The sequence below is a fragment of the Vidua macroura genome, chromosome Z (genome assembly GCF_024509145.1).
Source record: "Vidua macroura isolate BioBank_ID:100142 chromosome Z, ASM2450914v1, whole genome shotgun sequence".
In the NCBI taxonomy this organism is placed as follows: domain Eukaryota; kingdom Metazoa; phylum Chordata; class Aves; order Passeriformes; family Viduidae; genus Vidua; species Vidua macroura.
The window spans coordinates 51,989,878-51,998,292 of record NC_071611.1 but is presented as its reverse complement, the minus strand read 5'-3'; the positions used below and the strand labels follow the sequence as shown (position 1 = coordinate 51,998,292).

The 8,415-nt window shown below is 40.2% G+C and overlaps 1 long non-coding RNA gene across 1 annotated transcript; it reads left to right on the top strand.

Annotated features, from left to right (window-relative positions):
• The first annotated feature begins 2,125 nt into the window (after positions 1 to 2,125).
• LOC128822091 (uncharacterized) lies at positions 2,126 to 6,539 on the top strand. The gene is made up of 4 exons (XR_008441351.1): positions 2,126 to 2,213; positions 3,124 to 3,381; positions 3,866 to 4,047; positions 6,470 to 6,539. It is a non-coding gene; the product is annotated as an uncharacterized LOC128822091 (long non-coding RNA).
• The last annotated feature ends 1,876 nt before the right edge of the window (positions 6,540 to 8,415 follow it).

Below are 8,415 nucleotides of genomic sequence, written 5' to 3'. Positions count from 1 at the left end.
TTTTGATTGCAGTTTGAAAAGGTGAAAAAACACCCACTGCAGCTGACACAGCTCTTGCAGAGTGTTTGTTTTACGGCAGTACCTCTCTTTTTGGCTGAGCTGGTTGTCTTTTTCCTGCTCACTTAGGAGCCTTATGAGCCCACAGACTCCAGAGAGACAATACAGGAAATTGCATGGATCACTTTATTGTTCTGAGCTGTTTGTTTAGTTATGTGAGGCTTTCGTTATCTCTGACATTCCAGAGAAGCCTTACTTTGAGGACTTCGTGGATACTAGTTATCAAATAGGTGAAGTTAATCTGTCAGTTCTGCTCTGTCTTCTGTCTGAGATACATCTGAAGGAGTCAAGGCAAGGTGAAACAATGGCACTTCATGTTAGAAGATCAGTAGTTATTTGTTCTTGCTGAATTTGAAAAGGCAATGAACCAGAAAATTTATAATACTTCTGTTGATAGGGTGAAGTCAATTTAGAAGGATGAATGTAGGATTGGGTTGATTGCAACATACATTGCCGACAACATTCCTGAATAAATCAGTGAAGAAGTGAGCTAGAGCTGCACAAGAAGAATCTCAGATTTGTATTTTTAATTCAAGCATAATTTCCACCTGTCTTCTGTTGTTGTGGTCAAGGTGGAGGTCCAATCCAAATGAAGGAAAACCAGAGCCCATTGTGCATTGCTGTGACAATATTATTGCACTCCATACATTTCAAGTCGCCTGTATATATTGTGGGGAAAAAAATAAGATGCAGCTTTCTCTTATAGCTACAGACAGAAAGATAGAATAAAAAGCATTGCAGTCCTGGTGAACTGGTCATGTAGCCAGATCAGTAACATTATATGCCTTGTTTTCTTGCCTCATTTCAAAGTCAAAGCAAACAAAAGAACAGAAAAACCATCATATATGTGAAATAACTCTTGCTTCTGGGAACATGATGATTGAGAATATAACTATAAAAAGTGAAAGTGTAGAGGATTGAGAATTATTACTGCTAATAATTCAAGGGTTAGAAGCAAGTTTAAAATGGGTTAGAAGAAGTTTAAAATGAGAAGCAGCCAATTTAAACCAGTGAAAGTATGTTCTTTCCCTCCTTTTTTGACCTCTTCTCTACTATACACATGACAGAAGTTGGATTGAAAATCACTAGGAGGGAATTTTGCAGAGGACAGTGACATTAACAGGTTAAAACAGGTTCAATAGACTCAAGGAAGAGAACTATGTATGGCTATTAATCTTTATTGTAGTAAGTACTTCAAGAAGAAGAAAAAGAAGAAGAAGACAAAGAAGAAGAAGAGGGAAAAGAGCAGGAGGAAAAAAATGAGGTCTTGTATTGTAAAGTTTTTTTCAACTGTCATTAGCAACTATTGTTGGAAACAATTGCTGCTCAGAGCAGCATTTGGCCTCATCTAGCATAGCAGTTTTTGCTTATTTTGGAAATGCTTTTTAGAGCTGGTCACTCAATTTATTTTCAAAATCTTTTGCTGGCTTTTACAAGAACACATTGAAACCCTTTGCTTAAGAGGAGTTACTTAGCAGGCTGTGGTTCTGAAAAAAACAATTTGTGTGTGTGGAGGCAGCAAAGGGAACAGCACACACAGAAGTTATGGACTCAGCTAAAGCCAGCTTACTCTAGGAATGCAGAGAAAAAAAATACTTCTCTGCTGTTTACATAACTGGAATGTTTCCCTGCTCGTAAGCAGGTCAATATTTTTTAGCACTGGCTGTTCAACAGTGCCAAGATGGAAAATCTTGTTTCATTCAGGTGCCTCAAAGTACAACAAATGTGATAGAGCAGCCTTACAGTTTATCATGAACTATGCCATTTAGTAGTGCAGCAGGACATGTTCTGTAGTAAGCCATATCTAGCTTGTCACCACAGGAGCTGAGTTCTTGAGTGTGTTTGTGCATGCTGCTAACCTGGACAAAGTCAGGAAGAACAGAGCACAGTGCATGTCTGAGAGCTGAAATTCTGTTTCCCACCCATCCTGAAGACAGACAGGGAGGGAAAGCTCACTCCCAGGGTGTTGTTTAAACATAACAATTGTTAGGTCAGAGCCTTGGAACAGCAGACAGACCTGGAGATACCACCCAGGGATGGGATAGCCTGAGAGGCCTGTACAGACAGCAGAAGAGGTTTGGAAATGACAGTGGAGTAACCCCACCCAGATTCCAAAAATAATGCAGAACAAGACTTACTCTGCAAACATATGAAGGGTTTGTACAGACATTTACAAGTTCATGGTAACTTGAAATTGTCATTCTTGTTTTCAGGGCCATTTCTTAATCTGTTTCCCTTTGTCCCTACTTGCTCGATTAAAAAAAATTTCTTGAAGAAGCTTTCTGTTCAAGTGAGGATCAATGAAAAGCACATGCAAAAAGGAAATTCAACATCCATTTTAAAGAGACAAATTCATATATATGCAATCCAGTGAGCATTTTTGTTATGATGGCTCTTATTTTTGCCACTGCTTGCATCTGATAAAATGATGCACATACTTAGAGTGTAGAGTTATACTAAAAGGTTGGTTGGATCACAGCCAAGATACTTGTCTTAGAGAATCTGAGGTACAGAGAACAAACAGATTTTCACTATTCTAGTGTCAGTTAAATCATAAAGTGTCTTTGCATAGAATTAGCTCTTTCTGTCAAACTGACAAGGATTTTTTAGACAAAGAATTAACAGTGCAAAGGCAGAGGATGGCTGTGCAAAATCCTCTAGATTTCTAAGACCATGGCAGAGTTTATTCCCAATGCTTTTGACTCAGTATGCTGGTTTATGAAGTTTCCTTTTTCTTTTCTCTTGAATAAAGGTGTTAGGCAGGTAGGGAAGAGACAGCAGAGTGACAATAATGTGCCCCATATGAGGATCAAGTGGAGGAGAGAGGCTGGCACAAAACTTTTGCCTCCTGTAATTCATCCTCACACAGGCCTCTGCCCTGTAAAAAGTGCATGAGGGGATAAAAAAGTGATGGTGCTTGCCTAGTCTCCCACAGGGGAGAACAAGGGCTTGCTGAGCACTGCTTTGGCTGTTTGTGTGGAAGCATCTGAGATCACTTAACATGCCAATTTTCTCCTCTTATGCTTAGATTTTAAATTACTATTTATGCTTCCCATTTGTCAACAGCTTATCCAGGAAAGGGTAATGCAAAGAAGATGGTTCACTCCCACTTGAGTTCTTCACTTTTTGCAGCTGTGCGAAATGGAGCACCAAAGTAATGTAGTTTGATCAAGCTCAGAAAGAATTTGTATATCATCGAGTATTGCCGGCCAAAAATCTTCAGAGCTATAACTAGACCTTGAAAGCTACAGCACTGACCATGTGACTTGGCCAAATATGGATCTAACTCCTTGTGGAGCACCTCGAAAGCCAAGGACAAATCAGGTATCTTAACTTAGAAGCGAACACATTTAACTTAGATGTCTTGAAAAGAGAGGAAACAAAAGTCACAGCCTGTGTTTCAGAGTACATTTATTTTTTGTGACATAAGTGGAAATAAGTAACAAGAATTCCTTATTTAATCTCTAAGGGCAGAATAAATACCACTAATACCTACTGAGCAGGTCACTGTAGAAAAGGATGTGTTCACAGGATGAGAGACTGAGGACTGCTTCTTCTAGAGTCTAGCTACTCGGTGAAGATTGCATTAAAGCCTGTAAAAATTTTTGCAATTCTGAAAATGAACACAATTAATTAAATCTGGCATACCACTCCCTTATATTTTTCTAGTCCACTAGTCTGGTTTCATGTACCATCCTAAATTCATATCTACTGCTATCCAGGCTTAATTTCTCTCAGTTGTAACGTGTGTATGATCAGTCTGGACTGAAATAAGATTCTTGCCTTATTTCTCTTTTGAATTTTCCAGCAGTGCAAGAACAGCTCCACCAAGAATTTTGTAGAGCTAAGCCTTCTCCAAGCTCTAGCCATATAAGTGCATCCATGGAGGAGCAGTAGGAGAAACCATGGGCTAAAATGGAGACTTGGCAAAGTGTCTTCTATTTTTCAGCTGTTGTACTGACACAGGATTCCTGATGGAGCCATTGGCAGGTTGTTTCTCACACTCAGTCTGTATGTCACTTAGGAAGCAGAGGGGAACAAGTCTCACTTTTCAATCAATTCAGACAGATTTGACAGCAAAAAGTAAACAGCATTTGGCAAAAGTCACTCTCAATGAGAGTGTCGTTAAGAAAGTCACTCACAGAGAATATGCGTAAAACTTCCCTCTCTTTCATTTTTTCCCCAACCACTTCAACATGGAAGATGATAATTTAGGTTTGTTTTCCTAAAATTATGATCTCCATTGCTACCACATCACAGATTTACCAGAAGAGTTGTTTCAGCTTCCAGCTAAATGAGGCAGGATTTTTGGACATCTGCCCTGCTTGATTGATGCAAATATACTCTGGAAATAGACCACCAAACCCCGATGTTAAAATACCCTAAATAATGTCCCATACATACAGAAGAAAGGAGGAAGACAGAAGTGATCTGGAACTTCAGGGTAGGGTAACTCTGGAAGCCTGCTGCCACCCAGGTGTGAATATCCTGTTAAGTTAGTGGGAGGTCATCTCGGCACATCATCTTGTCATCAATGCAAAACACCTTGCTTAGAATGCTCTTAGTATAAGATGAAGAGTAGGGTTTGGATGTCCATGATGAGCAGAAAGAGTACTTCAGCTAAACTTGTAGTTAAAACTAGGGATGTACTTCCTCCCTTTTGATAGCAATACCCTCTCTTCCCTGGAGGGGCTACAGCGTCATCTAGTGGGAATTGACCAAAACTGTTTAAGTCACAATTGTATGATCCAGTTGCTGAACATAAACGGATGCCCATAGCATTTTTTTTTTGACACGGGGCAGAAAATATCCTCTTTCTTCCAAGGAGAAAAGGTTATCTGGAAAGGACTTGGTTTAGCCAAGCCACACAGAGCTTAATGTAGTAGCTGCTAGATGGCTAGCCTTCTTCTGCAGAGGTGTTCTAGACACTCCCAAACTGAGCAGGCAAAGGCAGCAGTGAAGAATAACAATATGCTAGTGCACCTATGAACATTATGGTTGTCTATCAGCTGTCAGTGAGTGGGAAGTGTTTGAAGTGCATTGAAGTTCCTGGGAGACATACATGTCTTTTTTCTTCAGTTGCTTTCTTTCTTGCTTGACAAGAGCCAGTTTGGTCCTAGCTAGGAAACCCTCCAAGACCATCAATGCTGAAAGAAAAGAAGGAAGCTATGTAGAAGGAAGTACTGTGGGTCCTGCAAGTACTCACAACTAAGCAGCAACCATGTAAAGCTGTGCAAACTGCATTCTGGAAACTAGCATTCTAACAGCTGCTTTCCATAAAGACAGCTCTGAAATGTGTAGAAGACAAGGTCCTATTTCAGCGCATTTGCTTTTGAAGGTAGGTCAGAGAACAGTAACTGTTCTTACAATTGCATGACAAGAGTGAGTCTAGTCTTTCCACTAAATCTGAGCAGTGAGGCATGCTGTCATACAAGAGAGACAACAAAAACTCTTCTGATGCAGTTTTCAGTCCCAACTTTCTGTGCTCTCTGTCAAGAGGATAAAGATAGTAAATAGCATTTACTCTTTCAGGAGGGTAACTTCTCTTGTGGATCAAGAGAACAAATGCAGGGTGGCTATCTGTACAAACTCAGCACTGAAAGCCAGCAGCAGGGGCCTCAACAAAATGTCCTGCCACCCTCTGGTGATTCTCTAGTGAAACTGCACCTAGCATTAGCAGTTTTCTTGTACGTTCACTAACACAAATGCTTTCTTAAAAAAATGATCCAAACCTGAAAAAGACCGATTTTTGTGGTTGCCCATCTGATTCTGTTGAACACAGCATATTTGCAACACCTGGTGAAGATGGATTAAGTCAGGACTTTGCCATCTACTTGGGGAAGAGGAGGCATTTTAACATAGTTTGAATATTTTACTATTTTTTTTTCACAGAGACAGACACAAGAAAAGCTTAAAATTAGGCAAGCTACAAATATTTAATTACTGACATGCTATAGACACAATGACATTTGAAGCTGCTCTAGTGCCCAAGTGCTCTGAGCACAATCTGAGCAACCACGAGTTACTGAGATATTTTCATTACACCCACAAGTGATTTAAAATAAGCAGCACAAATGAGGCAAAGAAAGTCAATAAGCCAAGCAGCTAGTCACTTCTGCCTGGTGGCATGATCTTATGTGTCCTCATTGCTCAAGAGGCAGGGTAAAGTGGTACACTGCAAAGTAGACAACAAGTGGCATTTTCCCATTAAGTTTTTTTCCAGAAAGATTAGCCTGTTTTGAGACTGCAAGAAAATAGATATTGTAAAGCAAGAGCTGTCAAACTGTGTCATTTCAACACACAAAGAAAATCTGAATCGATAAATAGTAATTTTCATTTAAAGATCAATAATACCTTTTGTCCATTTCAGCCCAGCACTGTTATTTTTCAAAAGCTTTCCTCTCCATTTCAGGATGGTAGAAAAATGACAATCTTGTCAGCTGAAGACATGGGGTAATACTTTGTCCTTGTCCATTCTTCTCTCTACCTGGTTGCAGCATCTGTTATCACCTCCATCACAGCTAAACCATAGGAAGTGGTTTATTTGAGGACCAGGTAGGTGCATGTGGAGAGATATCCATCAGAATTGCTGGTGTCACAACATTTCAAGTGCAGGGACAGAGAATGATGTTGAAAGCAGTACGGGAAAAATCTGATGGGATTTGAACGGCTGATCCAAAATCCATTGAAGCAGATAAGATATTTTCCCGGTCTCAATTTTGTGTGACTGCTATTTGCTGCTCTTATTTTTCCCTTGTCAGGGACTTTAAGAATTGAAACAACATTTTATAATAATTTTACTTTGATCCCTTCCCTCACAAGCCTTTGAGATCACTTAGGGAGGGATGAAAGAGACTACAGTATAGAGCTGGGGAGAGCACCTCAGAGTTCCGAGAGAGGCCAAACCTGCAGGGTAGCCTCTCCACCCAGCTGTGTCCTCCCAGACAGCTTATTTCTGGTCAGAGCTGACAGCTTGACATTTGGTTGTTGCTCCCCCTGTCACAAAGTTCACCTGCCATCCATATCAAAGGAGCCCGCACATGACAGCATTTGCTGTGGGTGTCCGTGCACCCTGCCAGAACCTCTTGTTGTGGGCATCACTAAGGTTCAGCCAAGCTGGCAGCGAAAACCAGGAGGGGAGGCTGGCATGGATTTTATGACATGTTGCAAATGCACATTGTAAAAAGTGAAGCCTCATGTTTTTGAGGGAAATCTTCCTATTCTCTAAAGGTTGCTTACATCTCTCAAGGGCTGCAAGTTCTTGTGCTCTAAGGAAAGCCCATTCCAAAATACCTAAAATGCAGCAGACCCTGCACAAATTAAGGCACTGCACAGATCTTCCTGAGGACTGCTGCATGGATCTTACTTAAAGTAAAACACTCTCCACAGCTGCTGAAAGGCTGACAGTGAGAGCAATACAGACTAAACATGAATAGAAATGACCATAAATACAATCTCCAGCCTTTTTGTCCGGTGTAAAGACTTTGAGCTTTCCAGCCATGAAGTTAATTTTAGCAGTGTGCAGCTGGAATGCTCTTTCCAGGAGAAGAAGGCATTGTCATCTGGCTAGAGAAAGAAGTAACTAACAATTGAATGCAGTATTATCTCTGAGCTCACATGAAAACTGGAATAGTCTCCCTTATAGGATCTCTGCTTGGTTGTTTTTTGTTTGTTATTTGTTTTTTTTGTTCGTTTGTTTGTTTGTTTTTTTTTTTTTTTGGTTGTTTTTTTTTTTTTGGTTTGTTTTTTTTTTTTCTTTATCAGGAGGCACTGAAATAAACAAGTAACAGTTGTACTACTCTGTACAAGCCCTCTTCCTCATAGAGTTTTCCTCCTGCACCATGCCCCCCACAGTAATAAGGGTGTCTCAGAGGGAATATAAGTTGCAGTGTAACAGGCGTTACTACAGAGATGTGGATGGTAGCCTCAGACTAAGGCTCATACCTAATTATCCACAAAAGCTACCATGGCTTTAGGCAAGACATTCCGGCATGCTTTGATGGCCAGGGATAAATATTGGATGTGCTCCCCATCACACTGACTAGTCTTAGTGCCTTCATAGAATTGGTTAGATATTACATGAAAAAAAAAGAAGTGATGCTGAATCAACACAGAAATTAATCTAGAGAATTTGTCCCAAAGAGATATCAACATGATTGTTTCAAGGCAAAGGAGACACTGAGTGTCTAACAAAGATTGTAAGGGACAAAACTTTCCTGTCTCAGAAATTTGTTGTAAGCTGAGATGGTTACCTTCCTAACATAATTATCTTCCTCCTGTCTCAAGCAGAGAGAGGATTTAGAAATGTTAGCCCATCTTAAATGGGCCCAAAGCATGTTTTGGAGGAAATGTCCCTGG